Below are 15,417 nucleotides of genomic sequence, written 5' to 3' on the forward strand. Positions count from 1 at the left end.
TCCCTAATTCTCTGTCGGCAAGCCACTGATTAACTTCCTATTCTTGGTGCTCTCGATGAACTCAGTGACTCTGGCTTGTTGAACAAACTAAAATAAACACCCCCATATCTATTGCGAGGCTTGCATCAATTCTGATTTAGCGGTCAAACAAACTTACTAAAAAAAAATCTGCAGGATTTTATTAATATTAGCTTTACCAAGTTCACTCGAGACTACAGAGATTAACCCTTGGTGGTGAGCTTTTGGGGCACAATAGTGTTCATGGCTGGCTGGTGGCATAGTGGCATCAGTGCTGGACAGAGTTTGAATCCAGCCAGCTCCCTTGCATGTTCTCCATCTGTGCCTAGGTTGAGGGTCGAGCTAGCAACTTGATAAAAAAAAAATCCTGGAGAGGGATGGGCTCCGCCAGGTTTCGGATGCCCAAGACACGCTGTAGGATGAGCAATCACAAAAAAGATCGGTGGAAAAAGCTTGTCTTGACGGCGCCCGACTCCACTAGGAGCACACACACACACACACACACACACACACACACACACACACACACACACACAATGTTTCACAATGATACACCATTGTGGGACACAGTGGGACAAATGACCTTTTGGGTGTTTGTTTTCTATTAATTCCTATGAAGTGACCTATGATCTATCCAACAAAGGATGTATTTATTTATGTATTTATCCAACAAAGGAACAATTGCCTTTCTGATGGAGAGTCTTGGCCCAGAATGTCAACTCTTTATTCCTTTCTATAGGACTTGAGGTCCTGACATCAGTTCCTCCAGCATTTTGTGTGTTACTCTGGATTTCTAGCATCTTCATAATCTATTGTGTTTATAAAAAAAAGCACCTTGTTACGGTAGGTCCAGCAGTTAATTGCTGTTAATATTCAGCCTAATCACCGATAATCATTCAAAATTCTTTCCATTCTTCAGAATCAGAATTATTATACTCAAGCACTGACTTAGATGATGTGAAGTTTGAAGTTCAGCAGTAGCAGGACTGTTACTATAGCTTACAAATAGTGCAGAAGAAAAGGAATAATGAGGTACTGTTCTGAAATCTGACGGCAGAGGGGAAGAAACTGGTTCTCAATCACTGAGTTAGGGTCTTTAGGCTCCTGTACTTCCTCCCCAATGGGAGTAATGAGAAGAGAGCACGTCCAGGATGGTGAGGATGCACTCGTTTATTTTCTGTTTAACACTTATTCTTATTCCCTCTTCACTGTCTCACTCTTTCCACCACTTTCTACTTCATGAAGGCAAGAGATTCTGCAGGTGCTGGATATCCGGAACAGCAAACAGAAAATGCCCGAGGGAACGCGGGGGAGTGGGGCTTGATGTTTTGGTTCTTTGAATGGGTTCCACGGTTCCTCTTTGTTCCATCACTGTCTCTGAATCTCAGGGTTGGATAATGCATGTGTACTTTGATAATTAATGCATTTTGAATCCTTTAAACAGTTGACATTTCTGAACGAAGGGTCTCAGCCTGAAACGCTGACTGTTTATTCCTTTCTACAGATGCTGCCTGATCCGCTGAGTTCCTCCAGCATTTCATTTTCATGAAGTACAATGTGCTGAATTACCTAAAGCCAAGCTGAAACCCTAACAGACATCGATATCTATAGACTTAAAAGCAAATTACTGCCAGTATACAATCTTACAAATGATACCCTCCAGAATTAGAGAACTACATAAAAAAACTCAGATAATATGGTGGTGCCAGACTAGTAGATTTTCTGACAATTGGATATCACTTGAATTGCCCCAACATACCTTTATTATGTTTTTTACATTGAGCACAGAACAATACAGTACAGCAGGGGTGTCAAACTCATTTTAGGTCACGGGCCGGATTGGGCAAAATGCAGCTTCATGCAGGCCGGATCAGTCGGGCGCGTGCGAACGCAGCTTTCATTGCCTCCGTTTTTTCAGCCTGTTCTCATGTGTCTCAGTCTCTGCTATAACTACAAAGTGTTTCACTTCACAAATTCCGTTTCTTTTGAAGAAGACTGCTGAGCAAGCATTATTTTTATGATTGGTATTAACTTACAATTATAGGCTTCATATCGCCAGGCCATTAATAATTAAAATAATAGATCTATCTAAAATGATCTCGCGGGCCGGATATGATTGCATGCCGGGCCGGATATGACCCGCGGGCCTTGAGTTTGACACCTATGCAGTACAGGAATAGGCTCTCTGACCCACGATATGTGTGCTGACCTTGATACCAAATTAAACTAACTTATCTATCTACATGATCCATATCCCTCCATTCCATTCAAGTACACGAGTCTGTCTAAATACCTCTTAAATGTCAGTATCTTATCTGTCTCCACCACCACCCCTGGCACCTGTCACTCTCTGCGTACCCCTCACACTGTCCTTTAAACTCCTCTCACCTGAAAGATATCTCCTCACGTATTTGAAAAGAAAGTCCGGGGAAACAGAAGCTGGTGAGTTGCAGCCAGTAAACCTCAGCATGTCCGTCCACAGACCTACCCACATTCCTAACTTCCCGTGAACCCCAATCTAACCTTGCCTGTAGCCTTGGTCTGTGCTTCCAAAGACGCCGGCTCAGCATGTCCGTCCACAGACCTACCCACATTCCTAACTTCCCGTGAACCCCAATCTAACCTTGCCTGTAGCCTTGGTCTGTGCTTCCAAAGACGCCGGCTCAGCATGTCCGTCCACAGACCTACCCACATTCCTAACTTCCCGTGAACCCCAATCTAACCTTGCCTGTAGCCTTGGTCTGTGCTTCCAAAGACGCCGGCTCAGCATGTCCGTCCACAGACCTACCCACATTCCTAACTTCCCGTGAACCCCAATCTAACCTTGCCTGTAGCCTTGGTCTGTGCTTCCAAAGACGCCGGCTCAGCATGTCCGTCCACAGACCTACCCACATTCCTAACTTCCCGTGAACCCCAATCTAACCTTGCCTGTAGCCTTGGTCTGTGCTTCCAAAGACGCCGGATACACCAGAAACTAAACTCACTGGATCTCTGAATAATCCGATGAGATGATCGGAATGTTACTGAATTAACAAATTACAAACAATCAACGTCACTAAAGCTAATTGAATGGCCCTGATCATTTAGATGTGAATGGGATCTGCTGTTACAGTTCTTCACTGGAATTCATTGGCCTTTCGATATTTGGTAGGTTTCAAATCCTTCTAAGCTTCAGCGAGTACAGAGGAAACATACGAGGCCACAGATCGCACTCGCGGTCAGGACTGAGCCCGGGTCTGTTGAGCTGTGAGGCAGCTGCTCTACCAGCTGGGCCACCCAAAGGTTATCCTTCCAGAGTGCTGATTGTGTTTCTTGGCTCATCTTCATGTATGACCTACCGACTTCTTTCAGTATTCAAGGTTTAAAGTATATCTATTATCTAAGTATGTGCACTTTATACATCCTTGAGACTCGCTTCCTTACAGGCAGCTACAAAACAAAGAAACCCAATAGAACCCATTAAAAAAAAGAACATCGTCAAACCCACAATGTGCAAAGAAAAAAAAACCAGATTGTGCAAACAATAAGGAAATAACATTCAGAACTGAAGTTTATGAAAGTGAGCCCACAAACATGAAGCCAGACATCACTGCAGATTCAGAAGCAGGACACAGCCTCAGTTTAGCGTAGAGCTGTGTAAACGTCGCGGAGCAAGTGAGTTGAGCCAGCCATCTCTTGCCTTTGGCCCTGGAACCCTGACCTTTTAATACTGGCCTGGCGATCTAATCGTCCAAGCCTTGGGCTGTTCCTTACCCTTGGACCTGAGTCCTGCTGCTTTGATGTGCTATTTAACGATGCCCTGCCTCCTTAACTTGTCCTGTACCTGACCCTTCCAATTCGGCCCGCTGCTTAAATTGATTAAACCTTGGGTCTTTCCTCACTCTCGGGCCTGGGTTCGGCCTTGACTCTGCTTCACTTCGGTTCTGCTGCATCAAATCGCCTCCAAATCTGCTCCAGCAATGGCGGAGCACAGGCTCATTTTCCGCTTTTGTGCTCTGCCGCCTCGATTCGGTCTGCCACGCTGCACCTTCAAGACTTCAGTTCCCACAGCAAAAATGCCAGGTAGTACAGGCGGTTCAAAAGCTCAACTTCAAAAGAAGTTACGGGTTATTGCTTGCAGTGATCGTTTACCAGAAAAACAAATAAAGTTTTGAGTTGTTTACTTTGTTTTGTTTACCACCAATAATTAGTCGCTGAGCTGCACCAGCGCCATCTTAAATTGGAAGTTCTTATTTTATTTCATATTTCCATTCTTTGTGGGATTTTGCCTTCAGTAACAACTGGGACCTGGATTTATTTTCCATAAATCCACCATGATAAGATAAGGATATATGTAAATATCTGAGTTGTCCTCAGCTAGCTCTTCCAGAGGCCAACGAATTGCAAACTGGATTTGAAGTTTGTATTCTGTCCCCCTGAACCAGGGCTTTCACAATGTATTTGCTTCAAGAGAAATGCAGAGAGCAGCACAACTGCTGTACACGGCCTTTCGCTCAGGCCTAATTACACTCAGTCAGCTCCAGTTGGTCAGCCACATTGTTTACATGCCTGACACCAGGCTCCTGACACCAACTCTCTGAACTCTGTCACAGCAACAGAATTCCAAGTGCACAAATTAACCTCTTCTAAAATTCTTACAGCCTCCTCAACAGTGTGAAACATCCCTAATGACATCTTGAAACTCAGGTCCCTATCGTTCAAAACAAAGAAGACAATAGGATGTAGGAGCACAATTAGGCCATTCGGCCCATCGAGTCTACTCCACCATTTGATCATGCTGATTTATTTCCCTTTCAACTCAAGTCAAGTCGCTTTTATTGTCATTTCGACCATAACTGCTGGTACGGGACATAGTAAAAATGAGACAATGTTTTTTCAGGACCATGGTGCTACAAGACACAGTACAAAAACTAGACTGAACTAAGTAAAAAACAACACAGAAAAAAAAATTACACTAGACTACAGACCTACCCAGGACTGCATAAAGTGCACAAAACAGAGCAGGCTTTACAATAAATAATAAACAGGACAATAGGGCAGTAAGGTGTCAGTCCAGGCTCTGGGTATTGAGGACTCCATTCTTCTTGTAATTTTTGATGCCCTTACAAATCGAGAACCTAGCAACCTCCACTTTAAATACACCCAATGACTTAGCCTCGGCAGCCAAATGGAATGAATTCCACAGATTTATCACCCTCTGGCTGAAGAAATTCCTCCTCATCTCTGTTCTAAAGGGACGTCCTATTTTGAGGCTGTGCTCTGGTCCCAGACTCTCTTACCACTGGAAACATCCTCTCCACTCAGTCTAGGCCTTACAATATTTGGTAGGTTTCAACAGGAACCCACCCTCATTCTTCTAAGCTCTAGCGAGCACAGGCTCAGAGCCATTAAATGTTTCTCATATGTTTAACACTTTCATTCCTGGGTTCATTCTCCTGAGCCTTCTCAGGACTTATTCCAAAGCCAGTACATCCTTTCTTAAATATGGGGCCCAAAACTGCTCACATTAAGAGCGAGGCATTTGAACTAGTATTGAGAACTTCAGTTAGAAAGTTTACAGAATGGGACAGCTAATGGAGCTGTTAGCTCTCAGCCCCAGTCACTGAGGTTCAATTCCGACTTTGTTACTGTCTTTGCATTTTATCCCTGTGGTTGACTGGGTTTAACAAAACTTTGACATATTTCTATAGATGTACAGAGGAGAGTACCTAAACTGTTTGCATCACATCCTGGTATGGAAACAAAAAGTGGTGGATACAGCCTTTCTGTCACAGGAAAATCCCTTCCCATCATAGAATAATTTGCAAAGAGTGCCACCACCAGAAAGCAGTGTCCATCATCAAGGACCCCCACCATCTAGGCCGGGGGTCGGCAACCTGCGGCTCCCGAGCCATTTGTGACTCTTTCACCTCTGTGCTGCGGCTCCCTGTGGCTTTGGGAAATAATTGGTCAGTATTTAATTAAAATGTATTTTATGTTAGTTTGTTAGCTTTTGAAATGTAATTCTAAATTTGAAGATTATGGTGATCTTGTACAATCTAAGTGTGGCGACACATTTCCTCACAATTAGCCAGCATTCCGGCTAAGGGAGATAGCCTACGGGGGTTTGTGAGTACGCGTCTTTTGCAGCATCTGCGTCCATGGGGGCTGGGTTGAGGGAGGCTTAAAAGCAAGGCTGTTTAGTTCGAATAGTTACCTTTGACTGCAGTCTTTATTTTAGCGCTGCGTGTAGCGCTACACCGCTACAACGTGTTTTTTATCGCTATTAATATACATCACCACTGCCAATGCCTGACACCCGCCAGTGCGCGCTTTCTTTTAATTCTTCGATCCAAGGTAGGCTAACTATGGAGTAACCTTCAACCCAACGTCTTTTTTTCGGAGTTCAAAATGTTTTTGTTGCATGCAGAAATGTAATTTCGTTTTCTCTGCAGGAGTTCATCAATTTCAAAAATGCAACACATTATAGTTTGTTTATACATAGCATAAAGGCAAAAAAAACCCGTTGTATGCAGTGTTATTTCATTTTGTGGCTCCCAGTGTTTTCTTTTCTGTGGGAAATGGGTCCATATTGGCTCTTTTAGTGGTAAACGTTGCCGACCCCTGATCTAGGCCATGCTTTCTTCTCGATGCTACCATCGGGCAGGATGTACAGGAGCTTTAGGTCCCATACCACTAGGTTCAGGAACAGTTACTACCCTACACCATCAGACTCCTGAAACATCATGTCAGGAGAGTGAGATCCTTAACTAGAGATACAGCACAGTAACAGGCCTCTCCAGCCCAATGAGCTTGCACTGCGCAATTACACTCATGTGATCAATTAACCTACTAACCGTACGTCTTTTCAATGTGGAGGAAACCAGAGCATCAGGAGGAACCCCACGCAGTCACAGGGAGAATGTACTAACTCCTTACTGACAGCTGCAGAATTGAATCTGGATTGCCGGTGCCCTAATAGTGTTGTGTTAACTGATACACTGTTGTGCCACCTGTATTCTCCTCGATTCTCCTGGACTCATCTGTCCTGCTGTGTGAATAAAGACCCTTATGTTTCCTAATTACAGCTCCCATGTGGCTTAGCTTTAGTCAGTCATAACAGAGAGTCTGAACACGAGGTTCTATAGGTGATGGAAATCACACACAAAATGCTGGAGGAATTCAGCAGGCCAGGCAGCATTTATGGAAAGGAATAAACAGTCAGTGTTTTGGGCTAAAATGGTGTTTGGTAATTCCTCCTCTCTCCCCCTTTCTCTTTTTTCATTCCCCATTCTGGATCTCCATTTACCCCAACCCTTCTCCTCACCTGCCCATTACCTCCCTCAAGATCCCCTCCTCCTTCCCTTTCTCCTGAGGTCCAATCTCCTCTCTTACCAGATTCCTTCTTCCTCAGTCCTTTACGTTTTCCAGCCACCACCAATCTTCCCCGTCAGCTGGCCTCACCTATCACCTGCCAGCTTGCACTCCTTTCTCTCCTCCCACCTCATTCTGACTCCCCCATTCCTTTTCAGCCCCGCTGAAGCGTCTGAGTCCAAAGCATCAACTGTTTGTTCCCCTCCATTGATGCTGCCTGACCTGCTGGCCAGCATTTAGCAGAATGTGAAGTCCCACACTGGTGTTGACAGTCACCACAGCACCCACACGACAAGTCATCCTTAACTGTCGATGAAGGAAAATAATACCGATTGTTATTTCTAAAGGTCTATAATTAGCTTGCAACCACAGAGTGTAAGAACTTTTGGTTGACTGTGCTCCAAGAGAGCGCATTTGCTTACACTGTTCGCCACTTCCACCTAATGACATCAATACCCCATGCCAGGAAAAATGTACTGGGAAGTTCCAAGATGAACAAACAAAACGACTGATACACTCAGCCATGCCAGTGCTACCTCAGCAGATCTGAGAGCTCCACACCACAGATCTGACTTCCTGAGATGACTATTGCTGCAGGGCTTTTCGGTGCAGAGACGCAGCTTGCAGGGATTTATTTGGAGTTGTGAAATTATGTGAATTTAGTAGATATTAATACAAGTCTCCAGTTCTTAATGTGAATTGCGAGCAGTAATCAGATTGAAGTTAAAAGTACAAGTTAGCAAGCAGACAACTCTGACCAAAGAGCAGAGGCTGCTGGCCCACAGTGAGAGGCTGGCTGCTAAGAGCTATGGTTTGCAAAGTGAAGTGACCATGCATATCCATATATGTAGACATACTTACTATAATTCACAGTCTTCCTTTTCTCTCTCTATTATCATGCACTGAAGGAAAGGGACTACACATTTTTCTGGCAGGGAAAGAACCAAGACTGTGAGTGTGACTGTGAGAACCGCAAGTGTGGAGTGGGTTTTGCCGTTAGGAACTCCTTGTTGCAAATGGTGGAGTCACCAGAAAATGGATCAGAATGACTAATGACTCTCCACCTACATGCCAGCCATGGCCCAGTGTCTCTCATCAGTGTGTATGCCCCTACCTTGAACTCTGAGGCAAAAGACATGTTCTCTGACAAATTAGAAGCTGTTGTCAGGAATATTCCCAGTGATGAGCACCTCGTTCTCCTTGGTGACTTCAACGCCAGAGTGGGAGCCAATAACGATTCCTGGCCGTCTTGTCTTGGCCACTTTGGAATTTGCAAAATAAATGACAATGGACAACATCTCCTGGAGTTCTGCTCCTATCATGGCCTGTGTGTAACTAACTCCTACTTTCAGATGAAGTCGCAGTACAAGGTCTCATGGTGACATCCATGGTCTAAACACTGGCACCAACTAGATATGATCATCACCAGGTGCTCTTTCATCAACTCTGTACTAATCACCCACTCATGCCGAAGTGCAGTCTGCGATATGGATCATGCTTTAGTATGCTGCAAGATCAAACTATGTCTGAAGAAAATCCACCACTCCAAACAAACTGGAAAACCTCGCATCAACACAACAGAGATGAAACAGTCAGAAAAGGTTGAACAGTTTGCCAAGTCAGCACAGGGTGCTATGACCACCTCCTCACAAGGAGATACTGCAACAGAACAATGGTCATACCTTTGCGACACCATCCATGAATCAGCACTCTCTATCTTTGGAAGAAAGACCACAAAGAGCAGTGACTGGTCTGAGGCAAAGTCCAACCTCATGACTCCTGTCATCAAAGCCAAGCGTGCAGCTCTCACAGAGTACAAGCGCTCACCATCTGACCACACACTGCAGGCACTTCGAGCTGCTAGAAGCAAAGTGCAGCAGACTGCAAGGCAGTGCACAAATGAGTACTGGCTCCAGTTCAGTGACGAAGGCCCTTGGCCCATCGGAGAGCAAGACAGCACCCCTTAAGTCATCCAGCAGTGAAGTAATCACTGATAAAAGCAAGCAGATGGAACGCTGGGTAGAACACTACTCTGAGCTCTACTTGAGGGAAAATGTGGTTGTTAGCTCAGCCATTGATGCCATCGATTGTCTACTGGTCATGGATGAACTCGACTCCGTACCAACCATTGAGGACCTCAGCAAGGCAACTGACAGTCTGGCCCCGGGGAAAGCTCCTGGCAATGATGGGATTCCTCCAGACCTGATCAAACACTGCAAGAGCTCACTCCTCCAACCTTCACACGAGGTCCTCCATCAGTGCTGGAAGGAAGGAGCTGTACCACAGGATATACGCGACTCCAAAATCGTCACTTTGTACAAGAACAAGGGTGATAAGAGCGACTGCAACAACTACAGGGGTATCTCCCTCCTGAGTATTGTCAGCAAAGCCTTTGCTTGTATAACTCTGGCACGTCTACAAGCACTAGCAGAACGGGTCTACCCTGAGACCCAATGTGGTTTTCGTGCAAGGAGGTCAACTATTGACATGATTTTCTCACGCTGTGAACTCCAGGAGAAGGGCAGAGAACAACAGAAACCCCCCTATGTCGCTTTCATTGACTTGATCAAGGCATTCAACCTCGTAAGCAAGAATGGGCTCTTTCAGATTCTCCTCAAGATCGGCTGTCCCCTGAATCTCCAAACTGTCATCAAGTCATTCCATGATGACATGAGGGCTACTGTTCAGTACGATGACAGCTCATCAGAGCCCTTCGCTATTCATAGTGGAGTCAAACAAGGATGTGTGTTGGCCCCAACATTATTCAGCATCTTCCTCTCTCTGCTATTGAAGCACGTATTTGGGATGTTGACAGAAGGCATCTACATGCACTCCAGGTCTGATGGGCGGCTGTTCAACCCTGCGCGCCTGAGAGCAAGAACAAAGGTGCGAAAGACCTTAATATGTGACATGCTCTTTGCTGATGATGCTTCTATAACCTCGCACACCAAACAGCAACTACAAACTCTCATGGACCGCTTCCTAAGGCATGCAAAGACTTCGGGCTTACCACCAGCCTAAAGAAAGCAAATGTCCTTGCCCAGAACGTAGTGGAGACACCAGTCATTGCCATCGACAATTACGATCTAGAAGTAGTCCACGGTTCACATACTTGGGGTCGACCATTAGCAACACTCTCCCTCGATGCTGAAATCAATTGGCATATTGGCAAAGCAGCTTCGATCCTTGCTTGACTCTCCTCGCGTGTCTGGGAGAATCCAAAACTTGCTACAAAGACCAAGACTGCCGTGTACAATGCATGTGTTATCAGCACCCTCCTGTATGGTAGTGAGACTTGGACCACCTACTCCAAACAGGACAGGAAACTCAATAGTTTTGTGCAGCCTTCGCCACATCCTCAGCATCACTTGGAGAGACAAAGTCCCAAACTCTGAGGTCCTCTTCTGTGCTGGACTTCCCACAATGCTCACACTTTTAAGACAATGCGAACTGCGCTGGCTGGGCCACAACCATCGTATGAAGGATGGTAGACTGCCAAAGGACATCCTCCACGGAGAACTAGCAACAGGCAAGAGGAACGTTGGTAGACCCCAGCTTCACTTCAAGGACCTCTGCAAGCGTGACATGAAAGCCTTAAAAATCATCACAGAGTGCTGGAGGACACAGCAAATGACCGCAACAAATGGCGAGGTACTCCTCAGCAACACCTAGAGCAAGGCGAAAGAGTGATCCTGAGTCAGTTTGAGGAGTGGAGAGCTAAACGGAGAGCACAGTGAACAGCGGACAACAATCCCACGAAGCCCTACACATGCAGCAACTGTGGCAGAGCCTACCATTCCAGGATCGGCCTCAATAGCCACAGTCGACGCTGATCGATGAACCAGTGACTACCAGAGGTGCAGTACCCATGGTCGACCACGATCGAAGGAGGTCACACACAATATCATGCACCACAAAGCCAACAAATTTCACAACGTATTCTGGGGATATTAAACCTGATTCTGATTCAATGGTTGGGATCTTTGTCTACTCAGAATCAGCCCTCACTTTGAGTGTCTGGGATCTGCAGATATGCAACTCAAAGGAAGCACTGTCAAAGCAAATATTGAAGTAAACAATGTCCTTGTAACTATTGAAATTGTACTGAATCACCAGCTACACACACAAAACGCTGGAGGGACTTAGCAAGTCAGGCAGCATCCATGGAAAAGAGCAAAGAGTCAATGTTTCATGCTGAGACTCTTCTTCAGGATCTGAAACATGGACAGTCCTGAAGACGGGTCTTGGCCTGAAATGTTGACAGTTTGTTCATTTCCATCGATGCTGCCTAATTTGCTGAGTTCCTCCAGCACTTTGTGTGACAACACACACAAAATGCTGGTGGAACACAGTAGGTCAGGCAGCATCTCTAGGGAGAAGCGCTGTCGTCGTTTCGGGCCTAGACCCTTCGTCAGGACTTCTCCCTATAGATGCTGCCTGGCCTGCTGTGTTCCACCTGCATTTTGTGTGTGTTGTTTGAATTTCCAGCATCTGCAGATTTCCTCGTGTTAGCATCTTGCGTGTATTGCTTTGGATTTCCAGCATCTGCAGAATTTCTCACGTTTTTGAACCACCTGCTGTTTTTTTTAATAAACAAAATATACTTTATTTGAAAATAAAATTATGTACAATAAACCATTCAATGACCCTCAATCCTTTACACATGTTTCCATTATGGTCTTTACAATTCCACACCTTTTGCCACCCAAGTGGCACTCTGTTAATTCATATTTACATACGCTTGTTGAGTCTCCTGCTGTTACTTTTGATCTTAAGGGTATAAAAATGTGATGCACTTTGAGTTTGGGAAACTCTACTGAGAGGGTCATCAGGAGAATGCCTGGTTGTTGTGATGAATAGCAACCTTTTATATCACCAGCTTCAGTATCTCTCTGGTGACTCAGATCACAGTCACAACACTGCTCACCAGAAACTTGCATGCTTAATTGTGGCACTAAACACAAGACAGTATTTTAGGTATTCGTGGGGCCTTATTTAAATGTTTTAAATGATTTAATAGTAATCAGTGTTGCTGACTCCAATGGGGTGGAGGTAGTGAGTGTTTTGCTTGTCAAACCACACACACAGTGTTTACATGTTGAGCATCCCGGCTGGTGGTACAAATTAATTGTTGCAGACTGTGAAATTGTCTACATTTTTGAGAAGCAGATGATTTATGATATTCCCATCCAATCAGGGTTCCAGTAGGAACACACACCTAAGGGTGCAGACTGAACCGTGTGACCCAAGCATAAATGGTACATCTCACCCTTTAGGGACTAGACTCCCAGACTAACCACCTCAGCCACTGGTGTCAGCACAAGCCTCATTTTAACCAGAGTCTGCAGAAAGTTGTCAAGATCATCTCCTGAGTATATTGTTAGATTTATTAGATAAACCTTTATTTGACGGAACAAAGATTACTGGTTCTAATCTCTGAGCTTTGATATCAACATTATACATTACTTTTGACATCCTCCAATACCTTCATATTCTTTTTCTAGTACTTAGCCCCTAAGGGTTCCCGAAGTGAGATTTAACCTTGGTTCTATGTAAGTTCAATGTAACATCTCTATAACCTCCTTATAGAAGGTTGCCTCACATTCTGTCTGGGCAGTCTCCAAGCCAATGGTATGAGTACCCACTCCCCCTCTATCCCTTTCTCTCTCTCCTGAACCATCCAGACCCCCTCACAGACAATCTTCTTTCACCACTCCGCCAGCCCGACATCTCCCAGTTTCTTCCATTACCAGGAGGAATTTATTCAGTTGTAGGGCCGTGAATCCGTGGATTTCTTTGCTGTAGATGGCTGTGGAGACCAAGTCATTGGGTATATTTAAAGTGGGGGGGGGGAGGTTGATAGGTTCTTGATTGGTCAGGGTGTCCAAGGGTATGGGGAGAAGGCGGTAGATGCTTGGAGCTGAATGCCCTCAGAACCCTGGAGACGCATGCAGACTTTGGGAGAAATGTGTCTCCTTTCATGCCTACGGCAGGCTTGACATGGTCTCTGTTTCCACTTCGATGGAGACCACGTGGTGTCCGGGGACCACTGCCAGGCCCAGGACACGAGGCACGCCCTGTACCAGGGAATGTGTTGGCTTCAGGTACTCCTGAGCAGAGCCCAAGATGACGTGGCAGCCATGGTCAGTGCACAGGAAGAGGCCAATCAGCGTCCTGCCGTCAGTGTTCTTGATCCACATGCTCTTTATCAGCGGGCTCTCCAACGTATGCCCGGCACGTGAGCGTGACCCGTCACTTCCCTGGGTTTACTGCGCCTCCAGCCCGTTACGCTGAACAATTCTCCATTTTCACCCATTCCAGACGCTGCTTCAATTGCCGGCACCGGCTCCATCTCATGACTCAAAGTCATTGTACGGAGTACAGGAAATAAGGTGGATGATCTTGTTGCACTTTTACAGGTTTTCGGCTATGATGTTGTGATCATCCCTGAATCATGGCTGAAGGATGGTTGTAGTTGGGAGCTAAATGTTCAAGGTTACACATTGTATGGAGGGCTAGAAAGCTAGACAGAAGGGGTGGCATGGCTCTGCTGGTAAAGAATGCCAGAAAGAATCATTAGAAAGGTGTGACACAGGATCAGAAGATGTTGAATCCTATGGGTGGAATTAAGAAACTGTGAGGGTAAAAGGACCCTGATGGTAGTTACTGTATATACAGGCTTCAGAACAGTAGCTGGGATGTAGATTACAGAATACAATGGGGAATACACAAAACATGTCAAAAGGGCAATGTTATGATAGTCATGGGATTTTTTAACATGCAGGTACACTGGGAACATCAACTTAGTAATGGATCTCATGCTGTTTACATTGTAAATACATGCTGGTATTTATGAATGTTTTATTTGATATCCGTACTTTAGCCTCTAACTTATTTTTATATATTTTTTTAATTCTCTATAATTGTTGAATGTTGTTTTTTTGTTGCATGTTATGCCCTGATCAATCCACCACAGCAAATTCTGAATACATAGAAACATAATTCAGAGGCCAGTTTATTAGATACACCTGTTTATCTGCTCATTAATGCAAATATAAAATCAGTCAATCATGTGGCAGAAACACAATGCAGAAAAGCATGTAAGCATGGTCAAGAGGTTCAGTTGTTGTTCAGACCAAATCAGAATGGGGAAGAAATGTGATCTAAGTTACTTTGACCGTGGATTGATTATTGGTGCCAGGCATACTTGTTTGAGTGTCTCGAAAACTGCTGATCTCCTGGGATTTTCACACCCAATAGACTCTAGAGCTTACAGAGAATGGAGGGAAAAGCAAATAAAAAAACCCAGTGAACAGCAGCTCTGTGGGCAAAAGCACCCTTTTAATGACAGAGGTCAGAGGAGAATGGCCAGACTGGTTCAAGCTGACAGGAAGGTGACAGTAAATCAAATAACCACGTGTTACAACAGTCATATGCAGAAGAATATCTCTGAATGCACAACATATTGGACCTTGGAGCAGATGCCACAAACATACATTCAGTGGCCACTATGTTAGGTACAGGAGGTACTTAATAAAGTTGCCACTGAGTGTATCTGGCGAATACAATTGATCCTTGATCCTCTAAGAGGACCAGAACCTTGTAGGGTTTGGAGGCTTGTGTGCTTCAATGACTTGGAGAGCTATGTTGACTAGAGAAAGGGCTTTGTGCTTTGGATCACCCAAGCCAAGCAGGTCAAAGGGTAGAGGCCAGACTAAGAGTGGACCACTGGTCCTCCAGGTTCGGGTGATCAGCTCAGGGGTAACAACCCTGAATGGTCAAAAAATATTATTACAGAATAGCAACAAAGACTCCTTCTTCATCTGTGTGGGACGATATTGTTAGACAAAGATGAAGGGCCTTCATTGGTGCTTTAAATGCCAGTAGTGTAATGGGCAGTAAATAAACAGATCCTTGAAATCTTCCAAATCATCTACCATGAGTTTGACTGTGAACTCCACCCGTTGCAATTTTTGATATTGGAAAATTAAAGAGGATTGTGGCGTACGATTGAATTGAAAATTGAAATGGGTAAAATGCATGGTT

At 44.9% G+C, this 15,417-nt stretch overlaps 1 protein-coding gene across 7 annotated transcripts in view; it reads right to left on the reverse strand.

Annotated features, from left to right (window-relative positions):
* Window positions 1-15,417, reverse strand: part of hemk1 (HemK methyltransferase family member 1) — a 187,086-nt gene that overhangs the window by 72,007 nt on the left and 99,662 nt on the right. The gene's annotated exons all lie outside the window — the stretch shown is intronic.

The sequence above is a fragment of the Hypanus sabinus genome, chromosome 19 (genome assembly GCF_030144855.1).
Source record: "Hypanus sabinus isolate sHypSab1 chromosome 19, sHypSab1.hap1, whole genome shotgun sequence".
NCBI classification, from domain to species: Eukaryota; Metazoa; Chordata; class Chondrichthyes; order Myliobatiformes; family Dasyatidae; genus Hypanus; species Hypanus sabinus.